The sequence below is a fragment of the Oreochromis aureus genome, linkage group 8 (assembly GCF_013358895.1).
Source record: "Oreochromis aureus strain Israel breed Guangdong linkage group 8, ZZ_aureus, whole genome shotgun sequence".
Taxonomy (NCBI): Eukaryota; Metazoa; Chordata; class Actinopteri; order Cichliformes; family Cichlidae; genus Oreochromis; species Oreochromis aureus.
In genome coordinates this window covers 6222143-6250028 of record NC_052949.1, presented here as the reverse complement: position 1 = coordinate 6250028, position 27886 = coordinate 6222143, and the positions used below count along the sequence as shown (strand labels likewise).

The following is a 27886-nucleotide window of genomic DNA, read 5'->3' as shown; positions in this document are numbered from 1 at the left end:
TGAGTTGCTTACCAGTTCCATAGCACACAATCTGTTTGATGTTGGATTGTGCTCATATCAGAACAGCAGAGTTAATTGCCTGGAGAATTAGGAGCGAGCGAGAGGGCGTCATGTGTTGCGCCTCTTGCCACCCAGGCAGCACGCCTCCACTAAACCAGCTGATGCTAATTAGATGCTAATCAGTCTGGGTGAGGTTTGTTAATCCCCCTCTCTGTTTTGGACAGGACATAATCATCCTTAAATCAAATTAAAAATATATATATAAATAAATAAGAAAATTATTTATGTCATTTTTTTTGGTTTCTCCGGGTTTTCCAAGGGTCTGTTTCAGAGCGGGACCACACCAGATTCTTGGGTCAAAGTTAGGGTTTGGCTAAAGATGTTTTACTATCCTCCAATCACCAAAATTTTAAAGAAAAGTTGAAAATGTATTGTCTTAAAAATGAATACTTTCCCTTGTTCTTCCTGGCATCTGGTAGTTTAAAACACACTACCAGTTCAAGTAAATGGTGGTTCAGGAAACAGAAACACGCTACTTTTAAGATCAGCCTTAATACTTTCATTTTGATCAAACTTACAGTTCGGGCTGGGTAGCGTGAGCCTGGACTATCCCTGATTTATGCTGCTATAGGCTCAGGATGCTGGGGGGACTTCCCCTGATGCATGGAGCGTTCCTTTTCCACTCACATGCCACTTCAGCGTGTTATTAACTTCTCTCTGTGTCGTCTCTCTGTCTGTTTCTGATGGAGGTGTCTGCCTGTTGGAAGTGAGAACTTTCTCTCCGCCGCAGCCCTTTTGTTGAGATTCTTAACTTCTAATATAAGCTGTCTCGAGATGACTGTTTGTGGATTGGTAATGCATGGGCGGTGCAGTGTGATGACTGCAGCTACTGTACAAATAACAGAAGCATACAAAGTCAAAGACGAAAAAGGTCCTCCTTCAAAAACAACACATGAAAATGAGGTCCGGTGCACATGCCAGGTAAGGCTGGCCAACTGTGGTGGTGAAGAATAGTTGAATTGTTCCCCCAGTGAACCTATCTGGCAGACCTCCATGTGGTTTCAGCCTTCACAGTTAACATATATGACTCTGCGCTCCTTCACTAATAAAAATCATAAATACGTCAGGTAACGAAAGCCAAACCTCAACTATAAATATAGACACATCAATTGAAAGTCAATACTGAGAATACTTGTGCTTTTAATTTTGTTCATGGTTATATAATCTACCGTAGTGTTGGTTTAAGCCCAGTCTGGTGTTCCTTAAGCTCCTGTCTGAGTGTTTAAACAGTAACCGGCTTGGTGAGTCTATTTCACACCGTGCCCCCTTTTTCTTACTCTTTATCAGCACCTTCTATTTATAACCCCTTTACTGCAGAGCAGCTTAGTACAGTATGTTCCATAAAACATAGGCTTCTCCTGACCACATAAGCATGCATAGTGTATGCCTCTGCAGTTGTCTCTCCGCGTATGGAGAACACTGGCGTTATCTAAACAGGAGGAGACACGCACAATGAACTCACACAGCCTTGGGAGTCCACACACGGGCAGTGATGAACACAATGAGACGCATTCAGAGACACGGCGCAAGAACACACAAACACAAATAGGGTTACAAACAGACAGGGAGACATATATAAAGAGTCAGCTACAGCAATTGATACAAATGTGCGCACACACTGGGATGTACAGTCACACAGATCAGACACAGATTAAAATCCCTGACAGGTGAAGTTAGTAACAGTGATCACTTAGTCACAGTTAAGTGTTCTGCATTTAGGGGTCTTTCATCAATGTTATAAAACAACCCACCCACCATCCTATCATAAAGGCACTCCCTAAGCAGCACAGTGTGTCCCGCCATCCTGCTAGAAGTGCCCAGTAACGGCTCAAGAGCCATGTTAACGAGTCCAAGAGCCTTTATACACCCAGACCTGGTGGGGTCAGGCTACCCTAACCCCACAGTCTTGAAACAGACTCTGTGTGTAATAACCAAGGCTGATCAGTATATACTCAGGCTCACATTAGGGCTTCATTTGTTAACACTAAGAAGCACTGCTATAGCTGCTACTGTACACTTTGTTGGGTAAACTTCTTACAAATGAATTTAATAACTTTGAGAAATGGACAGCTGGACGAAAACATTGAGCCGACTCTTTTTGGTGCGCCCCACAGAGCTGATCATTTCTTCGGATTTCACCGTAGACTCCACAGACAACCCATGCTGCAAAGTGAGCTGCTTACTGCGTTTGTACAATCCCATAATCCAGCATCCTCACAACAAATCCGAGGAAAATCTCAATCAGCTAATAGTTCAAAAGTTGACTCACTGTGAGATTTGTCTCCAGTCGCTTCTCTTTTCTGTTCTGCTTCAGAGTAAAATTTCTTTTATCCCAAATCTTTTACTTCTTTTACCCCCAAATTATCAGTCGCCTATTCTACTTATAGCAATATCCAAATGGAAACTCATACACACCGATTATTATCTAGGGTGAGGTGGGGTCACACGAATATAATGAACTTAATTAATCTCAATAGCCTAGCAACACAAAGTAAAACAATGAAATATGAGCCATACTGATTTTTTTATACACCATTCTGCATTTAAACTTTAGTTATTATTAATCTCTAGCTCTCTCGTCTTCCTCCCCTCACATCGCAGCAGATGACTGCCCCTCCCTAAACCTGATTCTGCCTGAGGTTTTCTTCCTGCTAAAAGGGAGTTTTTCCTTCCCACTTTTGCCAAGTGCTTGCTCATAGAGGGTCATCTGATTGTTCGAGTTTTCTCTGTATTATTGTAGCGTCTTTATCTTACAATTAAAGCACCTAGAGGTGACTGTTGTTGTGATTTGGTGCATTATAAATAAAAAAAAGCTTAAAGATTCGCAAATATTTGAGTGAAAAAGAAGCGTGTGCACTGCAGGCCTATCTGACTAACGGACAAGTGCTGAACAAAGTTTCTGACAGCACCTGCACACACAAACACATACAGACAGCAGAGGTTTGTCAAACCACATTGGCAGAATTACAGCTAAACTAACCCTGACAGACTTGGATTAGGTACTTTGCCAAACGGCACATGGGCAATTGATATAATGGAGATAACGCATCAGCTGGCAGCTTAGCGAGACATCAAACAATAAAAAAAATGCCAGCAAGGGAAAACTCAACCGTTATAACAGCGAACTTTAAGACAAAGCAAAGCAGAGGCTTTAAAGTGAGAGAAAATAAGACTTGTAATATAATATGAACCATACGTTTGGGCTTATTACTACCATCTCTGTAATATGGATATAACCAGTTAATGTTCAACCAAGCAATAAGTTAAAAAAATTGTGTCAATATTATTCAACTTTATTTCACAACCCGGTCTCCTATAGCTCTCCTTCCAATATGGCTTTAAGTAGTCATGGCATGTTGAACTGAGTCTGCTCAGGTTCTAGAATTGTATCTTTAATGAGAAAGTGGAGGACTCGGTTCAGTGACCTGGAACTCATCCAAATACAGTACAAAAGGTGCGCCAGTACCTTCCTGCATCCATCTCCTCACTATGTGCTTGAAAGCTTAAGAAAAACATTTGAATATACTCGACGTATTTGAGCGAACATTGGCCTGTGTGCGTGGGGGAGGTGGTGTTTGTGTGTGCATTCATATCTGCAAACAAAGTTCTGAGGCTGGACTCAATTTCCTCCTTAGTCTGTCTTTAATAAAATCTCATACACATGTATGGCTGAAACTCAAGCCAAACAAAGTGGGACACAATGATGTCCACTGTACGTGAGACCTTTAAAAGTCTTCTCTCTTCTCCGCCTTTGCCGGAGTCCTCCACAGTTCACTTTACTTGTGTGGCAAAGGAGTAGGAAGGGAAGACTGGAATATTTGTGGCCTGACAACAAAAGCGCTGGAATGCCCTTTTCTAAACTGGTTACCGCTGCCCACTGGTCACAGGCCACTTCTTTCCTCTTCCCCTTCCTCAAGTCCCTTTCAAACGTCTCTGTCCTTTTTTTTAAATCTTTCCTTTTTCTCTCTGTCTCTTTACATCATTATATATAAAGGCTTCTCTTTGGACTCTCAGTGAGGTGACCACATGGAAATGCAGTTTCTGGGCAGATGGCACAAACTGCATTTAACATCAACACTGTGCACTAACTAACGCTCCACCACCACTACCACATGCTGTGATAAACACTCAGTATAGAAAAATATAAGCCAGCATGTTCTTGCATGTACTCCCTCAGAGCTTATGCAACAAAATGACCTACTTTCTATCCAATCAACATTTAATGTACAGTGCTTCTTATCCATGCTGAAGGCTTATTCATTAAACTTGTAAAGCAGCAGTAGCTCAGATGTTTTTGTCCTTAGCTTGAGGTGAAAGACATCACAAGGTATATGTTACCTTTATCTATATTCCCATATAGCTGAACCGTGACAGCGAGACCAAACACAGGCAGGGCAACGAGTAACAAAATGATCTGTCTGGTGTGGCTGAGTACTTTGAGCATGTTTTTCTGGCACCACGGGGACAGACTGGACTGTATACTACATATATAACATGGCGGGGGGCCAAAATGTTTGGGCAGGATCTTGTGATCATATCACTGCCTGCTGCACCTGTTACGTGACTCAACTGACACCACTTTCGGAAAGATTAACAAGTGGGGAGGGGGCACTGATTTTTTTTTTAAGTGAAAAGAACTAAATCCACCCATGTAATAAACAGGAGGGAAATGTGAACTGGGGTTTGGTGCTTAATGGAGTATAAAGTATTCATAAATTAAATCAAATGTGTGCAATTACTTGAAACTATTCATTTCATTTTACCTTTATTTAAACCAGTGGTGACAACTTGTTTTAGTTCTTTGCAAGGGAAATAGATGCATTTACATTTATTCTTCATCAAAGCTTAAACTCTCTTAGGCAAGCTTTCTTGTCATTTATTTAAATAGTCTTCAGGTAGAGTTTTCCAGGCTTCTTGAAGGACATTCAAAGTTCTTCTTTGGAACTTTGGGTCTTCGTTAGCTGCTTTTGATCCTTCTAATTACAAACTGCTTCAAATATTGCACAATGACAGTTCATAATTCAATTGATTTTGACAAGATCTCCAACAAAACTTGCTGAAATTCTGCCCCAAACCCAGACAAAGCCTCCACCGTTTTACAGATGGCTGTAGTCATTGTACTTCCCTCCTGACCTTCTCTGTGCATATTATTGATGATTTGATTCAAAAATTTCAGATTTGATTTAATCACTCTATAAGACCTGTTTTCACTGATGTTCAGTTCAGTTCTTAAGTAATTTTGTTCCAAATTTCCCTTCCATTTAAGAGATCTGAATTCTGACGAGGTTTCGTTTAACAGCAGGTGGATCAACTGAAGGACCAAATGCATCTTTCCTGTTTCTTAGGGACATGCCTTTTAGCTACTCTTCATCTGCTGTAGATATTTTTGACGCCTTCTACTCCTTCTGTTATCTTCCACATGTCCAGGTTTGTCAAAAAAACCAAAAATATCCCAGCCAATGTCCAAAAGAAATCTTTGAAAGACTTTCAAAAATCCTGGAAAACTATTCAAGACAACTTGAAAAATTACAAGAGGGTCTGGCTCCTTGGAAACAAAACATTAAGAAATGGGCGGTAGCTCAAGATTTTTGCAAAGTAGACAAATTAGAGTAATTAATTACTTTTATTAGTGGAGTAGTTCTGGCCCCTAGGCTGGTTTTTGACACTTGACTCAAATACAGTTATGACAGACTGTTTACACATAATGCTATTTTGGAAAAAGCTGCAAAAGAGCTACGAGTATGTTTGTTATTTTGAGTGTGCAAACCGTACTCCACTAACCTGTCTGTTATATGGATGCATTAAAATGTCAACATTTAAAGAAACTTGTATTCCTGTCAGATTTGCTGCCACTGCTTTGTATGGAAACACAAGCTCCCCGTGAATCTTGTGAACTTAGAAAAATGTTTCCAGCTTGGGTTGCTAAAAGAACTGCCTCATTGTTACTTTGAAACTGGATAGCAGTCGATACAATCATATCTGTTTCACACCAGGAAATACAGTTGGCTGTCTGACAGGAGCTGTTGCAGTGACAAGCAATTCAAAGAGCCTGATGAAGACTTAGTGTTGCAGTATGTGATCTGAATGGAACAACGGCATGTGGCTGCAATCATGGCTTACAAAGCGGGAGGAAAATAAAAGAGAAGTCAGCTCTGTAGCCGATTAAATTGCACTGCCTGTGCTGTGAGCTGCTGCCTATTTTAAATGAGCCTAACGTCATTTTTTTCAATTACAGTGTGACACGATAGCAAAACAAGTCAATGCAAACATGTTTGAGGAGTCTCTCAAAAGCATTTTGGTTCATTTGTTTGTTAAAATGTTGAGGTTGTGTAAGACTTAAAGCTACAAAATTAAATCTATTTTTGGCTTTCTTCTTCTGATGCAGCTTTTTTTCCCCCAAGAAAATGTTAAAATATTTATGATATGAGATCCAGATTTTCATTTTGTGATAGCTGGTCGATTAAAACAAGCTATCCAAACTGTGGATTGTGTTTAGTAATGTATGTTATTTGCTCCGCTGAATAGGTGAGTTCTTTTTTTAACCTATGTTAAATGCACCATAATCAGCATTAACACTGGCTGCCTATGAATCCCACTTTCAGTGTGTAATTCTGTCTGCCACTGGGTGGAAAATCTTCCAGGAAAACTCAGCTGTGTTTAAAAGAAGGATGGATGGTGCTGGGATCTACGTTTTTAATAAATGCGGTATTAAAAACAGTTTATCATTACGGTTATTATTTATACAAAATTTATTCTGCTCTGCTTTGTTTCCGGGCAGAATAAATTCCCATATACCACGTACCGTGCAACCTCATGCTAGCACCTCTGCACTTTTACATTTCTATTGTTTTGAATTTAAATCAGAGGTTAATACGACTGTGTGATTACAGAGACATTTGGATATCAGAAACCGCTGCTCTGCTGGGATTTTCCCACACAACCATCTCTACCCAGTACGCAGCGGTCCTATGGGTAAAAATGCCTCGTTAATGCTAGAGTTCAGAGGTGACAAGCAACAGTACCATAAACAGGCAATAATCAGATGCTCGTCTGCATACCTCAGTTGCAGAAGAGCATCTGCTCATTTGAGTTACTGCTGCATCTCTGAAGACACCTCAAGGTGATAGTAAGGCAACAGTAACTCAAATAGCCACTCATTACCGCCAAGATATGCAGGATACGCCCAAAATGTTGAAACAGATGGGCTACAGCACCAGTAGACCACGCTGACGGCCACGCCTGTCAGCTGAGGAAACTGAGTCACCAAATCTCAATCATAGAGAGTACCTTTAGGATGTGGTCAAACAGGAGATTTACATTACAGACCTGCACAAATGTGAGATGCTGTCATGTCGATATGGCCATGAGGAATTACGGGCAAAACAGGCTCCTACTCAATAGTAGCAAAGTATGCCTAATGAAATGGCTAGTTAGTGTATGTGAACAAGGCTCTCCCTCTCTTGTTACTTCTTACTCCCGGTGTGTCTCTCTTCTGGTCTGTTTATTTTGCATTTGGGCCACACAGTAAGCATTTCAGAGGGTGAGCGAGTGCATCTCGTTGAGTGCAGGCTTCTCTGGACTTTAACTTTTAACTAGAGCACCTTCATATATGAAGATTAAAAGTCTAGCACTGGGCCGACAAACAAACGACAGGAAGAAGAGTAGATGGTGCTGAGTCCTATTTCCTTCCCTGTTGTGCCATTGTGCCAGTTATCTTCAGTGTCTCCAACAAAGCAGGACAAATCAATGTAATGAAAAGAATGCAGTTAAAAGACAATCTAAACAGGCTGTGGTGGTAAAATATATTTAATATATATTTCACGTTATCTTTTTTCTGTGCAGCACCAATAAACTACAGTTCAAATACAAACACGGCCCTGAGGAGTAGCTACATTACACCACAAAACCTTTTTAATCTTTACCAATTGCGGTTTGCACTTTTCCGCTTTGACCCCAAGCAGAGCTCGTCTTTAATACAGATGTTGGCGTGATCACAAAGAAATGAATGAAATAAGTATCAAGAGACCTGCAAAAGAGGAACATTTTGTGCTTTGCAGAAAAGAGGCAAAAACCACTTCCTGTGAGTGAATGAAAGAGCCGTCCTAAAAACCACACAGTTTCATAAAATACCACACACGCTACCTCGATCATGCTGCAGCCTAACATTATAGCTGCCCCTTGTTTACAACACAATAAAGCCATATGCTGGAAAGCAAAGAGCACTTGCGCTGCACAAAAAGAAAGAAAAAAAACCCCACAATGAGATGACAGTGTCATGTCTCTACTGCTTCGCTGACACCCAGCCATGTTTCCAGCCAAAACGCAGGTAAACCCACACCTGGTATTAGCCAGTGTCATTATTCAGTTATTGTTTCCATTGTTCCTGGAAATGATTTTGGAAGCATCCTTTATAATTGTCTTTCTAAATGAATTCCTTGCTTCCTTGCAGAATAAAACTGCACTAAATTGACGCTACTCTATTCTGTCCAGACATCCTAGAGTCTCGAGGCAGGTTATTAAGTTACTTTATTGATCACCAATGTGGAGGGAAAAAAAGCTCATTCAAATGTCACAGAAAAGGAGACAGCATTAATACAGAGACAGCCTGAACGCTCATCTGTCTGACTGAAATGGTTTCAGTTTAAATGTCACTGTGTCTCTCTTCTACGCAGCTTTAACTGTCATACAGTTTACGTCTTCCCGTTAGTGGCAGCAAAGGCCTGAATGGCCATCTGACGAATTCAATTCAATCAAAGTGAAACTGCTGCTTGGTACGCGAGTTGTCCAAAAGCGAACGCTGGGATTACCCAGGCAGGTGGTGAGTCAAACTGTCAAAGAAAAAAAAAGCAATTCAGCCACTGGCTTTCAGCCCACTCACACTTTGCCTATCCTGCTTTACACATCCCCAGGTACATCCTGTCTGCAGATAAGCAAAGCTCACAGATTATCTTTGCGTGAATCGGAATGCGTCCCATTTCTTTTATCAGCGACTGTGAGCTTGTGGATGCTCATTTGATTGTGCTTGCGCTTGTTTATGATTGTAGCTGTGAATGCATTCCCAGGTGGGTGTGTGTGTGTGTGTGTGTGTGTGTGTGTGTGTGTGTGTGTGTGTGTGTGTGTGTGTGTGTGTGTGTGCGTCTGTTTGCAAGTGTGTGCCAGAGCGAGAAGGTGATTCCCCTGACGGGCACGACAGATGGGGAGGGAGTGGCTCTGCTCGTTCTCTCTGCCACCTGAGAGCCACGAGGGTACACAGAGGCAATGCCCGATGCTCAATCCGCTGACAGAGGTTGCTTTGTTTTGATTTAGTCGCTCGGCACAGCACAACAGAAGAGTCAATTGACTATAATTAGAAAAGGATTGCATTGTGGTTTCTGGTTTAATAGCAATTAGCAAACTACAAAACACTCAGACACCAGGCGTTTCATTTTTAGTCAGTACTACAATTCATAAACTGCGGTAGGCTCTGTCAACTACAGATATTTATCTTGCTGTTACAGAGTTTATCTGTGTGTTATGGGTAATCTGCGTTCTCACACAGCCAGCAAACCTGACCATTTGATTCAAGAGCGTTGATTCAAGTTTATGTCAGAAGGCAGGCCCATTTAAGAAAGGAGTTTTTTTATGTATCTAAAATGCACTTGGTATGTTTGCACTGATACCTACTACAATGTGCGTCACGTCATCATTCTGTTTCTAATCAAAATGCAATTGAAATACATAATCTCAGTGCCACACCTAAATATCAGTAATGACTTCCACCCTTTTTAGTCAGAAGTAATGACGCAGAAGTAATAACGCCCTTTATTTGACACATTTTAAGCTATTAGAAGTCTTTCTTACAACATCTAACTATTTCTTCCAAGTAGATGAGTTAAAGTAACTCTGGATCTTGCTCACAAGTGAGACTTGAGCAGTAGATTGACATGACACAACAATAACGCAGAGTGTGTATCAGTCTGTTGTGGTGAAGAGCAGGAAAGCAAAGCTGCAGATTTACCAGTCGATCTACGGTCCTACCCTCACCTACTCTTGCGAAAGCTCATTTCTGCTGTGATCTCACTCTATCAGTCTGTACCCAAAGGGCGTCTGGGCTCTGCCTGAGAGACAGAGGAAAGAGCTTATCATTCAAGAGGGCCTCAGAGAGCCACTGTTCCAAGGTGGTTCAGGCACCTAACCAGGGTGTCTTCCTAGGTAAGGTATTTAAGGGGTTTCTGCTACTGGGTATCTCTGCCTGGACTATTGCCCCTTGTAAAACACAGATGACGGCAGATCATGGATGGTTGGATGAATGGATGGATTGATTGTTACAAAACCTATTATTGCTGTCACTAAAACAAATCTTAAAGTGTGATGCAGGCGAATGGACTCAGCTTTTCGTACAATAAAATCCAACCGAAAATGACCATTGTATGTCCTATTCACTATGTAACTATACCTTAAAAAGCTAGTAGAAGGTGGGGTAACTATCCCTCTGTATGTAGTAAATTCAAAGAATGTCATATCAAAAAGAGGAAGAACTTCAAAGCAACTAACAATACACACAGATTTGGAGAACTATAGAAATGGGGAAGCGGCAGATGATAACTTTCTAATAATTATGATGCTAGTTAGCTCTTTGACGTAACCAGATGCTATCACACATCTTTTATATGTTTTTTTGGTACAAAGGAAACAAAAGTGTTCAGATCAATGTAGGTGTGTAGGAGTGCTCCCACACTAAACAATCAACAGTGTGGCATCGTAGCAATGTGCAGTTAGGTTTCAAAAGAGAAGCACATCCAGCTGTGGCACCCACCATCACACAGTCAAACCTGGATGATTCGGCTATATAGACATTACGATCTCCAAACATATTCAAACTTCTTTCTACTTTTCCCTAGCTTATTTAAAATTTCATCCAACATATTTTAACAATTTTAATTCAATGCTTTTAGCTGCTGTAGATGATTGGACCCTGAATTTCTCTGCTTTATATCTACCCTTTATCTACAGTATGAATGTTTTTATACACAGTGCAGAGAAGCATGTTCCTGCCATTATCCCAAATGTCAAAATGAAATTTGGCTCTGCAAAGTGATGACAGTAATCAGCCAAAGTAAGTAAGATATAGATCGACGCCGCAGTGCCCAAAGCCGCCCTCCGATTGCGTGTGATTGTGCAGTTCAGCAAAACGGACTGAGTTATAAATCCCCAGAAAAACATTGGCCCTAATAACACCATATCAGTTCCACATGTCAGAGTCTCTATGTTAATCTCTGATTTATATCAAATCTATAATTCAAGCTTGTCAACTTCAAGTTCTGACCTGGGACCACCTGCATTTGGAGAAAGTAGCTAAAGAAATAAAAGCTTGGAAATGTCAGCAGCCTCCAGCTCTCATTTTAATGCACGCATTTAATCAACGTTATATATGCGGTTACTCTCACTTTCCGATTGTAGACACAGGCTGTTAACATTTATTAGGTTGCAGCTCAAAGCTTGATTGTTTCCTACTCCTCAGCCAACAGAAGTCATTACATATGAATCTTTCACTTTTACTTCTTCTGTATCAGACTCAAAACCTGATTAGGATTCAGCAGACTTCGACCAATTATTCCTTCAACCAGTGCGGTGTTAGACAGTGAGAACATGCATAAAGCAAGAAAGGGATCATCAGTCATCAGGAACGCCGCTTTGAATTAAAGACATGACTTGTCAATGAAGCACAGCATGTTAACATGTGAACAGCAGTTATGATAAAAGGCAAAAGTCCAACACTGTGCAAGACACCACTCTTGGGGAAAATGGTTGACTGTTGCAACTTCAGCACTGTAAAGTGTCAGACGATACGCTGACCTGCTGCCAGCAGACAAAAAAGAAAAGCTGGCCCAGAAAATGTGTTGCAGAACAAGGTTAATTCCACCATGTCCACATTTACTGTCTTGTCAAGACTGAGTGATTTCTCAACCCTCCACAACCCTACAGGGATGTTGCACCAGTTGAGAGTGTGTTTGCATAGCACACATAATGCACACTGTTATTGTTCTTAAACGGTATGTTCAAAGTGTAGTTTCTTTCATTTGCCACACTGAAAAAGCTGCATACACAGGAAACAGGATCATATGTAAGAATCATTAAGCGATGCTAAATGCAAAACTATCTAGCACGCAATTTGCTTTGTAAATGAAGTCTGGAGCTTGTTCATACAACACATGTGACCCTTGAGGTGCTTAGGTGGCAAACAGAATCAGGTTTGCTAACATAGCTCGTCTGGAAAGATGAGGAAACGCTCTGGATGGATTATTTTTGATCGTTTTCCAATGTTCTGGACATTCTTGACAGGTGGAAACCATGGGAACCTGACAAACATGTCAGTGTCAGTCAATAAGTGTACAGTTCATATGTACTATGTATACAGAACTCTTCCAAGTCTCCCGAAAAAACAACCACAAAAACCCCATCAACTCTGCACCTGTGGAAATGAGACACTGTGTTCCAGTGGAAAAGTAACACCAACCACCAACCAGGCTTTTCACTGTCAATGTATCACAGTACCATTACACTAACAGATCCCATTGACGAAGTCTGACAGTTAATACAAGCCGCCAGCGTTGTACACAAAGCCATGCAAACTTTTTCTTACCTTGGTTGTCAGCTGCCTTCACTTCAGTGCCCTTTCTTTAGATTTGAATACAGCTTTTATCCCAACACAGGTCTTCGCAGACTCTGCAATCAGAAGAGACAATCTGTGATTCTTCATGCCGTTGCCAACAAAAGCAAAACATTCACCAGGCCAAACGTTCCAGGGAGTGAAAAGGCTTTCAGAGGAATCCTGTGAGCCAAATCCTACAGACGGCCACAACTCGAGCACAAGCAAATCCACATGGCCACTGAAGCATGCATGTACTGCTAAGTCAGGGATGATATGGGAGGAGTCTGGGAGTTCAAGAGAGGAAAATCCCCAAAGGAGGGGCAAGGTTTTCTTGTCTATCAAAACCAATTTTAGATCTTCATGTGACCAGCTTACCACTAAAAAGCTTAGCAGTCTAATCCTTCAACCAAATGAATTGTCTAACTTGATTCTTTGGCCAAAAGGCATCAACTCGCCGTTATAGCATGAATCTTGCCGAACTCTCAACGGGCAGGTATATGGAGTATACAGCTCTCCAGTACACTATGCAGGTATTCACTTTACTGGCTGCTTGACTTCATTACACTTTGTACACCAAGGCCTTTCAATATTAACACATATTACTGTACCTAAACGAAAGACCCCAGGCAATATTAACAGACATCTCGGCCAAGTTAAATATTTTTATCACTTTCTACACTCACTTGAAGTCGCATTAGCAAAACTGAATAATTACCCCTGATGCTTCAACAAATACCATCAAGGTACTTGCAAACTCGTGGCGATGCTGATGAACGGCAAGTAAAAAGCAAGCTGAGAGAGAGCATTCACGCTAGGCATACCTGCACTTTTTCTAAAGGCTATAAGCATAATAGTGCTGTCCTTGATATATGACCATTAAAGTAAATTATATTTAACATTGAGTTGTTTTATTCTGAACAGGCCCTTTATATCAGATCAACTGAAGTGATCTGGTAGAAGCAAATTAAATAACGTTTTGTGTGTGTTTGTGTTTCGGACAACACAAACTCAGTCAGATAAAAACGCCAACGCAAAATGGCTTGATTTTATTTAGCTTTTTTTTTTTTTATTGGTAGATTAATCGTGAAAAGGGGGATTGAAGTGATTAATTAATACATACAGGCAGCACATGCAAGAGTATGGGACTCAGCTACATGGATGAACAACCGCAGATAATTGAGCCTCGCAATAGCTCAGATAGGCATAGGAGTAAATTTATACTCACAATAGTTCCACGCACGCTCTAATCAGGTATAGCCACGGCCTATCTCTCCCCATAGGCGATGCATCTAAAACACGCAGTCTGCACACAACCGTGCTGACCTCTGTATCCTCGCTCTGCATGGCTGCATGCTTTCAGCTATTTAACTCCCTCCAACTCTCCAGCCTCCCACTCTATTAGCATTTAATTGTATATAAACTGCAAAAATGTTTAACACATGCCCATGTTCATAAGATGCTGTATCTCACACCCTGTGGGAGGTGGAGGGGGTGTAGAGGGTGGTGCCCACATTACTGTGTACTGTGTGAAAATAGAAACAAGCACAAAAAAAGTCTGTTTTCCAGCATCACATGAGAGGGGCTAAAGGCTAAGATGAATGCATGAGAGTTTCTGAAAATGAAGACAATAGTTCAACCAGAATGTAGTCAGAAAATATGCCAATGACATGGCAAGCTTCACAACTCCTACAAGAAGGCCTACAACATGTCAACAGTGCAAAACATCAGGATCCTCTTTAAGGCAGTTACTGTTACATACACACAAATATGTTCACATGCTTATATGTCAAGAGAGTAACAAAGTAAGGATGCCTCCTGAGTGTAGTTAACAATGTGACAAAAGCTTGTGACAGGTAAAGAAATACGTTCAAAGCTCTGACTGAGACATCCACACACAACAGAACACACTCGGTATCATTACATCATAATCTTCTGTTTGGCATACTAGATACATTTTCATAGCTTGTATCATTATCTGATGACATTCAGTCGCAGACGCACATCACCGCTGACACTTTTCCTCTTGACCTGACAGGCAGCACACATAAAATCATATCTTGCACTGAAAAGATAATGATGAAGTTATTCATTAAAAAACAGCTTGCTGGCGGCACAATCAACGGGAATGCCGAACAGAAATGGTGGCCTTTGGGCGTTAGATGTTGTCTCACAGCTGTTGCTGCTTCACAAATTAAAATATAAAGATATGCAGAGGCTACGTGGATTGATACTCTTTATTTTCATTTTATGCTGGGAACACACACAAAAAACCACGGTGACAGCTAATAACCTAAAAGGTACTTTTGGCTACTCCTTTTTCCCAAAGGGTCGCTACAGCAGATGGATCTGGGTGTTTTCCTTATTGTCCAGGTTTGTGACGCAACCCACCCCCAATCTATCAGGACTTGGGAACAGCATTAGCGTCTCCTCCCAGTGGTAGCCAATAAAATAATGGACCTAAGAACTTACAGCAGACCTCACCACACCTAATCTCAGTGAACTAATTTCAGAAGCAGTTAGTTGGTGCTACCTAACGCTTGTAAAGCAGGGAGGTCTATTAAAGGCCTTTAATTTTTAACAGAATGAACCAGAGAGGCCAAGCCTTACTACTTCATTTTGAAAGTCATTCCACTCATGGACTAATCAAAGGGGAAAAAAAGATGTTTATTGTACCATCATTGAATCACGCACAACTTCACAACGGACCTCTTCCATAACTCAGCTCTAAGTTGAAGAAATGTACGTTTCTGCAACCTTCATCATTATTGGCTGAGATGATCGAGTGTGGCAGCCATGCATTTGATTCTTCAGTTAATCCATATGCTAAGCCAGCTCTTAGGACTTGGGGAGGGATAAATATGCATCCTCACAGGTGGCAGAGAGAAGACGTAAACCTGACAGCAAACCTACATTATAAACTCTATTTAAAAAAGACAGAGAAATAAGTTGGTGTTTGTAATTAATGATGCTTTATTTTGTGTCGTATTCTAGTTCTGGTATGCACAAAGGGTCCAGACGTACCAAGCTTTAACTTATTAACAACGCTAGCAGTCATTGCAGCAAACTCTTCGGCAGCGTCTTACGTCCCATGCGACATATCCCATAATGCACTGGGCTGAGTTCACCGAAAAACATAAGGGACCAATCAGACTCCAAAACTGACTTAAAGCAATGAGCTGCGTTCAGGATCAACATGTTAAACATATTACAGAATTAAAGGCTATTTTTAGAGTTTTTTTAGAGTGTAGACTGGAAATCAGGGAGAGGGTAGGGGGCACACACACTGTACCCTTTACCATATAATCAACTGCTGAATAAGGTGAGCTAGACCAGCACCCTGCTAAGCTATAGCTTGAGACAGCACCACTCCACATTTTCTTTTTTTGTTTGGTTTGTTTTGCTATATATGAAAACCCGGTGCTTTATTCTAAAAGAGTTGGAACACAAAAAGAAGATGCTATTCGGAAATGTCACAGAAAGAAAATCCACAGAGCCTGAAGCTCATTGGATAACGCCTAAGTGCTAAAGAAAACAAAGGACTTACATGGAGTAACGCATACTAGGAAGGCTTTATTGCACTGAGTATTAGACAACTCATTTCTTTATCAGCATCGATTAATCTATTTTTGATAGCTAACAACCGGCTTTAGCAGTTGCACCTTTATTGCACTACTATTGCTGTGGTGTTTAAACACAGGCATAAAAATATCACCCGAGCCAAACATCATTACTTCAGTAATTTGTCTGAGCAAATAAAAGATAAGCAGGGAGCAGAGATTACAAATGGCAGTATATGAGCTTCTCATTAATATTCCTGCCTTCCTGAAACGATCGTGATGCACAAAAAAAAAAACAGATGATACAAAGAGGAGCAGTAAACTGAAAAAATAAAAATGCTCTTTTTCTAACTTGTCAGCCTGAGAGAGACTGACTTATTTCCTCAACAGCGTAACATGTCTTCACATGAGCTTCATTCTTGTGACATGCTTTAGTGCACAGCAACACACAGCAACACCGAGAGGTCAATGCCTGATTTCAAGGTTCAGCAGATGTTCACAACAGATTATGTATGCGGCAGTTTTAAAAGCATTAAACAATATTAGCTGTTCCTTGAGGCTTTTTTTTTTCCTCTTTCTTGAGTCTCACCACATAATGAATACAACACAAGCCCCCTTCATCCCAGACGCATAATGGAAGCTTTATCAATAAAGCTTTATTAATGATTTTCTTATGTTTGGAAGATGATATAGCAGATATAACTGAGTTGGGGCAGAGTTTCCATATTTTAGCACAGTAACTACATGTTATGCTTTTAGGATGAATGAACCTGGTGTGGTCAACATGTTGGGCATTCACAGATGCACCTCTGCACATCTTGGTTGCAGAAGAGCATCTGGTTACTTGAGTTGCTGTTGCCTGTCAGCATGAAGCTGTCTGACCATTTTCCACTAATAGCTGATATCAACAAGGTAGTTTCACCCAGAAAACTACAATTTACTGGATATTTTCTCTTCTGAAACTGCAGTAAATCACATAATTAATCTTTACTCCCAATTCTAAGAACCTCTGTTTAAGATTCAGCAGGTCATTTTGACCATGTCTACATGCCTGAATGCGTTGAGTTGCTGCCAAGTGACTGGCTCATAAGATATTTGTGTTAACAAGGAGATGAACAGATGTCACTAATGAAGTTCCCAATGAGTGCATGCAAAGGTAGGTAGTCAGAACAGTAATGGGGATTGTAGGAATTCCTCTCCCAGTTCTATGACAATGTATGCTGGCCCTGTCCAGATGATGGCTCCACCCACCCAGGTAATAAGCTGTTTGTCCCGCTGCCATCTCGAAGACAGTCTAGGACCAAAAAAACAAGAATCAGACTGAGGGTCAGCTTCTTCCCCAGAGCTCACACCTCATGCCTAAAAAGACAGGGACATGCACTTTACAACATGTAACTACAATGCTACCTATTGTTTATAATGTTTCCCTATTGTGTTTATTTATTTAATGGGTTCTGTCTGTGTTCAGTATCAGCTGGTTTAAAGATGAGAACTACCACACAGAATATCGTTATGTGACTGAATAATGACAAAGAATCTTTAAATCCTTGGATAAACCCACTGATAAATACTGTAACTATTAGGAAGCTCTTACCCAGACTATTGTTGTAATTTTTATTTTATTTTCCAGAAGAAAAGCAAAATAGCTCATGTTAAAAAAATGTCACACAACATCAAGAAAACTCGATTCACTTTTGCCCTGACTGAAAAATAAAATGCCATTACTTTCTGCTCTTCAATCAAAAGTCCATCAGAAAAGCAGATGATGGAAAAGGGAGCGAGTACGAGTCTGTTTGTTTGCTCTGCAATCATCCTAAGACCGCATAAAAAGATATTTACTAACACGCTATTACGTTTTCTCACAAAGCTGTTTCAGGTTTAAGTATTGTTCCATTTTCTCGCCATGAGCTTTTCGGTCTTCGAGTTTAAAATAAAATAAAAAAATCAGTATGCCGGTCCTGCAAACCAATATTTTGCAAGCACACTGTGATGCTTATCTACGCAATAATAAAAGAAGATGACAGCTTCTGTGGGGACTGTTAATCTTTTTAGACAAATCTCAGCTTTAGTAGCGAGCCATTTATCCAAAGCTTGACATTTTAAAAAGCATCAAGTTCTTCCACATGAAAATAGAACAGCACTGCGCACTGAAGGGAAGACTACTGTTCCCAATGATCAATTTGTAACATGGAAACAGTAAATAGCCAATCAAAATCAACCACACTCACACATTGCATGTCAATGTAAATGCACAATATGGTGGCCGCTTTGCCTACAAGCAGTTAGTCCTATTTTTTTTTAAGTTAAAAAAAAACAGCTATAAAAAAGACAGTGGCATTTAATGCAAATGCATGAAGTGCTGCACACGGCTGTATGCTGTGTATTAAGAAAGCAAGCAAACAGCAGTGAAGTTAATACAAAATACAGTTTATAAACAGCATATCCTGTATATTGTGGCCAAACTGAGCATGTTGTTTGGCTTTTTTGCTCCACGATTGTGACGTCACGTAAGTGCTTTGGAATTACAACATTATCCGTGATGTTTCCTGTGGGAGCAGGCCTCATTGTGAGGTGCTGGTACTGATAAGCGGCTATTGGAGAACGTCACTTTTGGCTGTTTTAACAAACAGTTATTTTCAATTAAAAAAAAAAACTGCAAACATTTTATTGCATTTTATTGGCAAAATAATTAACTAGAATAAAAAGAAAATAACTGACCCTGTGCTCCTTACAGCACACTTATGAATAAACTTTATTGTTTCCTTTCGGGGATTTCCTGTTAAAATGAATTCTAAAGGGACCGAGGCTGCTGTTTTGGAAAGCTGCTGTCATGCATTTATAACTAATGCTTCCTAAAAGAAGTCAGCTAAATGCTGTCAATGCCAGAGAAAAGCCTCAAAAGGAAATGTTGCAGGCTCTCCCTCTTTGCCAAACCACCCGCTGAATCACGTCCATATGTTTGCACAGTATGCAAATCACGCAGAGTTACTTAAATGTAAATTAGAATGAATGCATGCCTCCATCTGTGTGTGTGTGCATTCAAGAGCCCCTCTTTCCAAACCCGTTGACCCGGTCTAACATCAGCATCTATAGAACTCCAAACATGCATCCGATGGTCCTTTATTTTGACTTTGTTGCAACATTTATTCCGCTAACGCTCATTCCAGATTTAATCCAATTCATTGTTCCTCCACGGCTCTGTCTACAGAGTTAAGTCAATTCCACATGGAATTAATCCAGTGTGCTTTACTTTTGGAACACTCTGTTGGTTTGCATAGTTTAAAAGCTTAGCTGTTACGTATGGGCTTGGACACGCACGCTCACTCACAAACACACAGTGCTATAACCGAGCCAATGAGGAGATTGATCAGCTGGGTTGTGTCCAAATTAAAGGCCGTCCTCTGCAGCCATGCCAAGCATAATAACTTTCTCCTCCCTTTGCACTTTTCTTTGGCTGGAATAGTGGGAGAGTCGGGGGGGGGGGGAGCATGCAAGACAGAAAGAGAAAGTAAGATAAAGGAGGAAAGAGAAGCAATTGGATAATGTCTTGACACCCATCGTAGAAAAGAAATGCCTGGCTCTTAGATGTCTGACCCATTTTCAGCTTTCGCTCTCTCTTTCTCTCTAATTTCCTTCCTTTCTCTAATCTAGAGTAAAGAAGCTCTTGGACTCTGATTCACTGAAGCAGCAGTGAGCCGCAGGACCAAAGCCTGCACAGACAAACACGTATACCAACGTGATCTAGAGTACAGCACCAGACCATGCTCTGCTTCAACTGCTGACAGTTTTATATCCTTTGAGTGGCCTTTTATGGGAAATGTGTGTACCCTATGCACGGCAGGCGCATGTACTGTATGAGCTCATCAGTATGCATGGCGAGAGGCCTTTGTTCCCAAAGAAACGGTTCAATAATCAATTATTCACTCGCTGGAAATACACTGGTGCTCATTTCTAATAATAAAATCTGTTGGCACAACAGTTGGATGCAAAAACAAAATACATATTTATTGCATTTCTGAAGCATACAATCGACTCGCATTAGGCCAAAACGATGAACATACAGTATGGCATTAAATACAGTAATAAAACATAATGGCCCCCTCCCACCAGTTGTTTTAATGTGTTTTCTGTATTTGAGTTTTTCGAGTGCACTGCGCTTACTATCTAACTTTTCCTGCATGTTTCGCAGTTGCTGCGAGTTAGTTTTAAAGGTACAGTTTGCCCAAATTAGAAAAACATAAAAGTTGCTTTCAAGGATAGCTGGGAGAGATGTTATTTTTTCAAAGTAACATTTATCAGAGCTTTTAGTTGTGCACAGACTACATTTCATTAACCCTCCATTGTTTGTGGCTGAAGTCTGATAGACGGTAAGAGCAGAGTGAGGCTGTTATCATCAAGATAAGATCGCAAACACTAACAAAGGCTGGGCTGCACGCTGTATCATTTCCTGTGAACCCCTTGTTTACGTGAAGTTAATCTGAATCCTGTGCAGGCAAAACAGATTCCTCCGCGAATGACAAAAGAGGCTAAATAAAATAAAAGTGCACAGCCTGATCTTTTTGTTTAGGAATTTGGCTACTATTTAAAAACTGCACATTTAAAAGCTTTTTTTTAATCATGATGCCTGCAAATCATTCTAAAAATTCCTCATGAAAAGCTATGAGAAGTGCACAGCCACACAACAGGTGCTCGCAGTAACTTTGGTAGTCAGTATCCTGTCTAAAAACCTACTCTGCAGGGCTCTTTGACAGCAAACCTGCCTTGAGGATCATCACTGGTGATGAAAACAGGATGCAAAGTTTGCAGTAGAAGAGGCTGCAGTCTAAAGGACTGAAGAAGACTATCAGGGGCACGAGTCCAAAAAATACACAGCATTTTCTTTGACATTAACAGGGTTGCGCTGCTTAAATCCACCCCCCAGGGTCAGACTGCAACAGCAAGACTTTCTAACGTTCTTCAGCATCTGAAGGAGAACGCTCAACAGGGTAATTATGGCACAAAGGCAGCTGGATGCACGTAAATGTTGGCCGCCCTACACGCCAGATTTGGCTCCCTGTGACTTTGTCCTCAATTCCAAAATGAAATTCAAGTTTATAGTTCACCGTACTGATACAGTGGGGGATATCCGGTGCATGTCCCAGATGCTGATTACTTTAAAAGGAATTGCAAAAAATCGTGTCGTTTTTGGTAATAAACCCAAAACAGCAAGGCAACAAGAATCAGATGGACCTCTGCAGGCAGGGAGGCTAAAGAAGACCAGAGGCTGGCTTCAGTCTGCTAATCCCGTGTGTCAGATAAGGTCTGACACACTCATACACACACGCACGCACACAACCAATAACAAGGGGAAGCAATAGACTGTTAACAATGTATTTTCACATGACACCTGATATGAACACAGAGAGAATAAACAAACTCATAATACAAACACACGGTCTTGGCACCATTTCTCCCTTTATGCCAGTTCCTCACTGTAATGTCATCTGTTTACAGCTCTCGCTCCCTCTCACACACAAACCCGAATGGAAGGTCAGAGGGGTTAGCGCTGCCTGCCTTGGCACAAAAACAGGGCTACAGATGTGAAAGTACGGAGAGCTCGCTCGCTCGCTCGGAGGACCAGCTGGAGCCCGTCCAACCTGGACAAGGGTCAGGGACACGAGTGAGAGAACACAAGCAGCAATTGGAGCTTCTTCTCAGGGGCCTGCCGGCTTGTCACCTTCGTCAGTCACCCTGGACCACCCTAAAAACAAATCTATAAATCATCTGTGGACTCATTTGATTATGTTCACAGTTCACTTTCACACCTCATCCGTTGTTTCAATCATCAGTTCAGTCCTGAAAACAGCTTTACTTAAAATCCATGTGCTGCATGGGGCTACATGTGTACTTTCAGTTTGCTCTTGTTGATGTTTCTCTGGTGCGTTTTATGTGTTTTCTGCATGCTCAGGACTGGACAGTATTCACTGTCTTCTCTTCTAAGTTTGAGAAAACAGCTTGAGAATTTTGCAATGGTACACAGTGTACCCATGTCAAAGTAATCCTAAACAAACAAACTGACATTTTTTTGTCAGTTTGTTTGTTGCAGCAATACAAGAAGCTGTTTCTGTCATACAGGGCTATTGGCAGCTGCTTTTGCCATCCAGTGTCATCTTGCAATAAACAAAGCCGAACAGTTGTTGTTGGGCACAGAACTAGCCGCTCACTGGAGACAGTTTGGACAGAGCTGTACAAACAGGCAGCTGGTCGGCCAGCGGAAAAATGAAATGGATGTACCTTTGTGTATATACACAAATCTGTGCAAACTAGCGACGCGCCGATTATGAAATGCAGATGTTTAAAACACAAACTAATCAATGAGGTGGATCGCTAACCCATAATAAAAAAAATGAGACATAAAAAAGGGCCAGCGTCAGTAGTAAAGGCAAATGAATGTGAACATGTGTTCATTAAAGGGCAGTGATTTATAAAATTTGAAGCTGACGACGTCGTAACTAAGAACAGCTGTCTGCATGTGTTTGTGAACACGCATGTCCGGTTTTTAGATGCTGGTGTGAAAGCATGCACGTACATGCATGCGTATAGTTTGTCTGAGTGGCTGTGCAAGTGTGCAATGCTTGCGTGCAGCTTGCCAGAATTTCTGTGTCCAGCACTGCCAGGCTAAGGCTACTTCAAAGCGGTAGTGCAAACTAATCACAGAGTGGTTGCCTCACACTTTGCCTATTAAGTTTCCTTCTAGCTAGGCCAGTTATGTTGAGGGAAACATGAGCCTGTCGTCGGCATCAAACACATGGAGACGGTGCAGAAACACTGTGCTCTAAGAATCAGAATTACACAAGCCCACACATATTCCCACGCTTACTATTAGCACCAACCAAGTACACGCATTAACATATAACACAGCTCTCACTACATGCCCACACATAAATTCTGTTACTTTCAGTACAAGTGAGAAACTGAATGAACTTGGACTACACCAATCTCTGCTATGTGCCAGCGTTTGTTGATTGGCTGCAGTTGAAACAATTCAGATGAGGAATGTACGAGGCTGCCAGATCCAAAAGTCTCTTGGTTCTTGTACAAACGCATACACACATGCACATGCACTGCCTCAGGGTGCTTGGCATTAACTTTGCACCCTGGACCTCCCAGTGTGTAGCTCTCCATCCCGCTGCTTGGCTAGCAAAATTAACAGGTAGAGATGAAAAGCACTCCTCGACTCTCCTGCGAATCCTGTCACGCAGAGACAGACCACTAGCCAATACTGGCCTACTATACATATACCGATACAGGGACATATGTTGACCAAAATGCAAATGATTTTGTGAAATTGTTTATTCGTCAACATCCACTGTTTACAGTCCTTCACTTTCTGCAGCACCTGTAGCAGAATAGCATCATGGCTGACCAGACTGTACAACATACACAAGGCGCTTTAATGCTGCAAGATAAAGACCCTACAATGACACGGGGAAACCCCAACAATCAGACGACACCTATATGACCAAGCACTTAGATGACAGTGGGAAGGAAAAACTCCCTTTTAACAGGAAGCACCCTCCAGCAGAACCAGGCTCAGAAAGGGGCAGCCATCTGCCACCACTGTTGTGGGTGAAAGGAGTGAGTTTCACTCACACTATCTGCCACTGCTCTCTGTGACTTTCTCGAGTCTCACTGTTCGCTCACCCAGTGAAGCACAGCAGAGAGAGAGTGCTGTGCCAGGACAGCAAAAACACCATTGCAGCAATCAATGAGTAATGACATCCACCCCAGAAACCCAGTATCAGCTGGGCTCTTTTGTCATCTATATTTTACTGTATTAAACCATCCTTGGAGGTATTTAAAAAAAACCTGAAGCATAGACTTAGTTAAAATGCTGCGCGGATCCCTGGATTAATCACAAATTCCAATTGAGCAAAGCTAGCAAGGCTGTGTGTAGACTGAGGGACCTTGGTGGGTTTTTCAAATCTAAAACTGCTTCCAAATTTCTGTAATTCTTGAAGAAGTTTTCCGAATTTAATTACAGGATACTCCTAATCAGCCGAAAGACCTTGCAGTGCAGCCTTCTCGAAAATAACCATTCCTATACGCTGGATTGATTTTTAGTTTTGAGGGAAGACTGGAAGCACAAGACTGGCTCTACTATCTTTTACTTCATTATTTGAAATTTTCACAGGTGGAGTAGAACAAATTTCCCTTTGAGCATTTCAGTTTACACCTTTGACTCATTTAAAACATAGACTGATGGCAAACCTGATTCCTGATATAAAAAGAATAAACGCAAACAAATTAATTATATTCTTTTTTTTAATTACATGCTCTAAAAATCATCTCATTTCACAGTGTCTGACAGGAAAGATAGGCCTGTAACTAATTACTAGATTTTCTTTGCTGATTAAAATGCCATTATTAGCTTTATTTATTGGCTTATCTGTAAAACATTACCTTCGGATATCGAGTTTACAATCCAGCGTTTTGAAGAAGAGCATCAAAGTCGGCATGTGGGTTTTTTGCTCAGCTTGGCTGCACAGTGTGAGTTTTCTATAACAGCTTTAAAAGGTTATATCGATATAGACAGCGAGCATCAGCAAATGAAGCCTGTAGGGTTGCTTCGGATGGAAAAAAAAAGGACACAAAGGTCACATGAGCATGAACCAAGCCCCTAAAGAGCTCATCTGAAAAATACTTTAAGCCTTCAGGACGGAGTGGCAGATCTCACACTGTTTTTCCACAACCATTATCTTCATATGAATATGTATTTATAACATATCCAAATGTTTTGAAACACATTCTTAAAATGTGCAAGCTAATTAGAATAATCCTCCCTCATTAATATTATTGTTCCTTGAAAAAGCAGAAAACGCAAGTGTGAAAAACAACTGCGCTAATGTGTCAACATGCAGGAGAGATATTAATCAACAGGAGATGACTAATAACCCCGCTCCCGATATAGCACCCATCAACAAATTTCTGTAAAGGTGATTGACATTTCCTGTTAACAGTAAGCCTCTCCACAAGCCACAGTGTACCTACCTGCAGCTGTGTTTAATGACAGACCATTTCCACAACTATCATTCGATCACAGACCAGCTGACAAACCAATGTTTACAGAAACACTCAGGCTCGAGCTGACCTCGCTCCGCCGGTGGCCGGCTTCACTTTCTGTCAAACGCGGTGCATTCGCTGTGACGGGAGGAGGGAAAATCGCCATCAGGGAGAGGGGTGCAAATGACGTCTTCAGAAATGTTTGGAAATGTGATGTCAGAAAAAAAAAAGTTTCCTCAAACAGAAAAGTGCACGGCGCGCAATAACAGAGAGCCTAGTGTGGGTAACTGTCGGTCACACTTCAAAGGAGCTCAACTAAACTCTGAAGTGATCTTTTAACCTCACAGACAGTCATAACATAAACCAACGTCTACTACCTTAGCCGGGGGAATATCTTGCATGCACATTCATATTTGCATCAGTCAGACAGGAGTTGGGACTGCTACTGTGAAAACCCCACATATGACCAAACTAGAGGTCACTCTCTGGCTTAAGAAGCAGTTGCTTTAAAAAGTAGTGAAATGAGAGCAACCTGCCATAACTAAGCTGATTCGAATCTTGATAAGTCTTAAAAGCACAGTCCTAAACCTTTTTTTAAATACCTAATAATATCTCACAAATACTTAGCAGATGGTACTTCGAAGTGTTTGCACAACACTGATTTCCAACCAGGGATGCAGTAGCCAGAGTGTATACAGAATCAATGGTTCATTCAGAAAAATAGAAATAACAATTTCAACAACTGATTGGACTTTTAGTTAGTTAGTTAGTTTAGTTTCATTCTATAGAGTTCACCGAATTCGAGTATGGCACCGTAATAGGATGTCACTATTGCAACATGTGATTTGGTGAATTTTTGACCCTCCTAGATATTTCTTGATCAACTACCAGTGGTATCATTGCAAAGCGGAAGTATTTAGGAACCACAGCAACTCAGACACAAAGAGGCAGACCATGTAAACTAGTTAGCTGGTACCAAAGATGTTACAACAGCTAGCAAAAACAGTGACTTAAAGCTGAAACAGTTTAACAGAAGTAACAGATAAGCAGTTACCACAGAAGCATTATGAGACAAACGGAAGTCCACACAGGAGAGGATTAGCAGCGACGTGGTGGCCAGATACCAAGAAGTGACAATAAAAGTCAGCGAAATAACTTTTAGCAGCACAAATTGGACAAGTCATCTCAAATTTGCAGTGGCAGCTAGTGGCAGCTATGGTATAGGTACCACTGAATTATACATGACAAAAATATATATAAAAAGGTTAACTAACTAGAGCTCGAAAGGTCTGGTGTCAACCCACTTTCAACTTTAAAGCAACATGCACGGAGGATGTATGCATGGGACTAAACAGTTCAACTTTCAGCATTGTTAAATTAATATTCAAATTTGCAGAAATTAATGATGAATGTTTATAGCTTCCACTTCCAAATTTCGCCTTCTACCCATACAATGGCAGATAAAGGTATTCTATTCTGTTTCTGCAAGTGCTGCAGTACAGCTGCAAATGTAACCACTGAAAATACAATTATCTGTGCAAGCACAATTTACACTCTTATTTGTTGAGTAATATCCCACTAAAATAAAATCAGATGAAAACATCTACAAGGTGGCTAGTGGTCATACTGAAAGGGTTACTTTAGTTAAACTCAGAGACTATACAAGCACCCGACGAGCAAGGCTGGTGCTGTAGAACAAGCAAAGTACGGCCTCATTACTACACTTCTATTTCCACACCATCTAAAGTGAAAAGCCTTGGCCCTAATGAAAAGCTGCATGCTATTCTCCCGAAGGCCAACTGTAAGTGTAGCTACTTTGCAGCACTGCACGGAATAAGTAATGGCCTCATCCTCACTTCCAATACAAAATAAATAAATAAAATTACAAAGATTAAGAGGTGGTGTTTCAAATCTTGCCAAACCATCAGGTGTTGGAACGAGTCCATCTAAATTTCCTCAAGCGTGACAGATTAGGAAAAAAAGGGAGCAATAAAACTCCTGCTTCCACGGCCGACCATTCATTCAGCTCCTAAATCAGGGGGTTTTAGCGGAATTCAAGCTGCAGTGGCTTCATAGAGAAATTAAATCCTGGTTTCCCAAAAGAAGTAATCCTGGTTAAGTTCTATTCAACAATACAGCGCAGCAGCAGCAAGGCAAACACGTTAAACACACACTGAAAGGATAAAGGAGGTCAAACTGTCCTGTACTCATGGCTTTTTCTTTTCTGCGGTAATGAAATGCTGAGTGATGTACAGTAAATGCTGGCAGGACAGAGTATCCATATCAAGGCTTGGGTCTGAGCCAAAATTGTAATTGTGGATTTTTGTTATAAGCATCTCTTTGCTTAGAGTTATTCATTACCCCGGCAGATAATATGTTGAAGAGTGGAAAATTTCCCAGTGGAAGCAGAATTTGTTCAGTTTTTGTTGGTTTGGCTCCACTGCTTTGTAGCCCTGTCAGCTGCGCTCTGCTCCCATATGCTGGGAGGTATTTAGCTGTGATTGTGATCTTTATTCTTTTTACACAACAGCTTTTTCAAAGGTGCAATGTTTCATTTTTGACAGGCATTTTGAACTACTTTCTGATATTTTACACG

The 27886-nt window shown here is 41.0% G+C and overlaps 1 protein-coding gene across 6 annotated transcripts in view; it reads right to left on the bottom strand.

The window, feature by feature from the left end:
* Positions 1 to 27886, bottom strand: part of thrab (thyroid hormone receptor alpha b) — a 156963-nt gene that overhangs the window by 121730 nt on the left and 7347 nt on the right. For 2 of the 6 annotated variants that reach the window (XM_039616067.1, XM_039616071.1), the window contains exon 2: positions 12683 to 12765. The gene's annotated coding sequence lies outside the window, so the exon portion shown is untranslated. Of the gene's footprint in view, positions 1 to 12; positions 122 to 12682; positions 12766 to 13066; positions 13108 to 13916; positions 14012 to 27886 lie in introns of those variants that run through there. The other 4 variants (XM_039616070.1, XM_031759365.2, XM_039616069.1 and 1 more) reach the window with 3 other exon arrangements.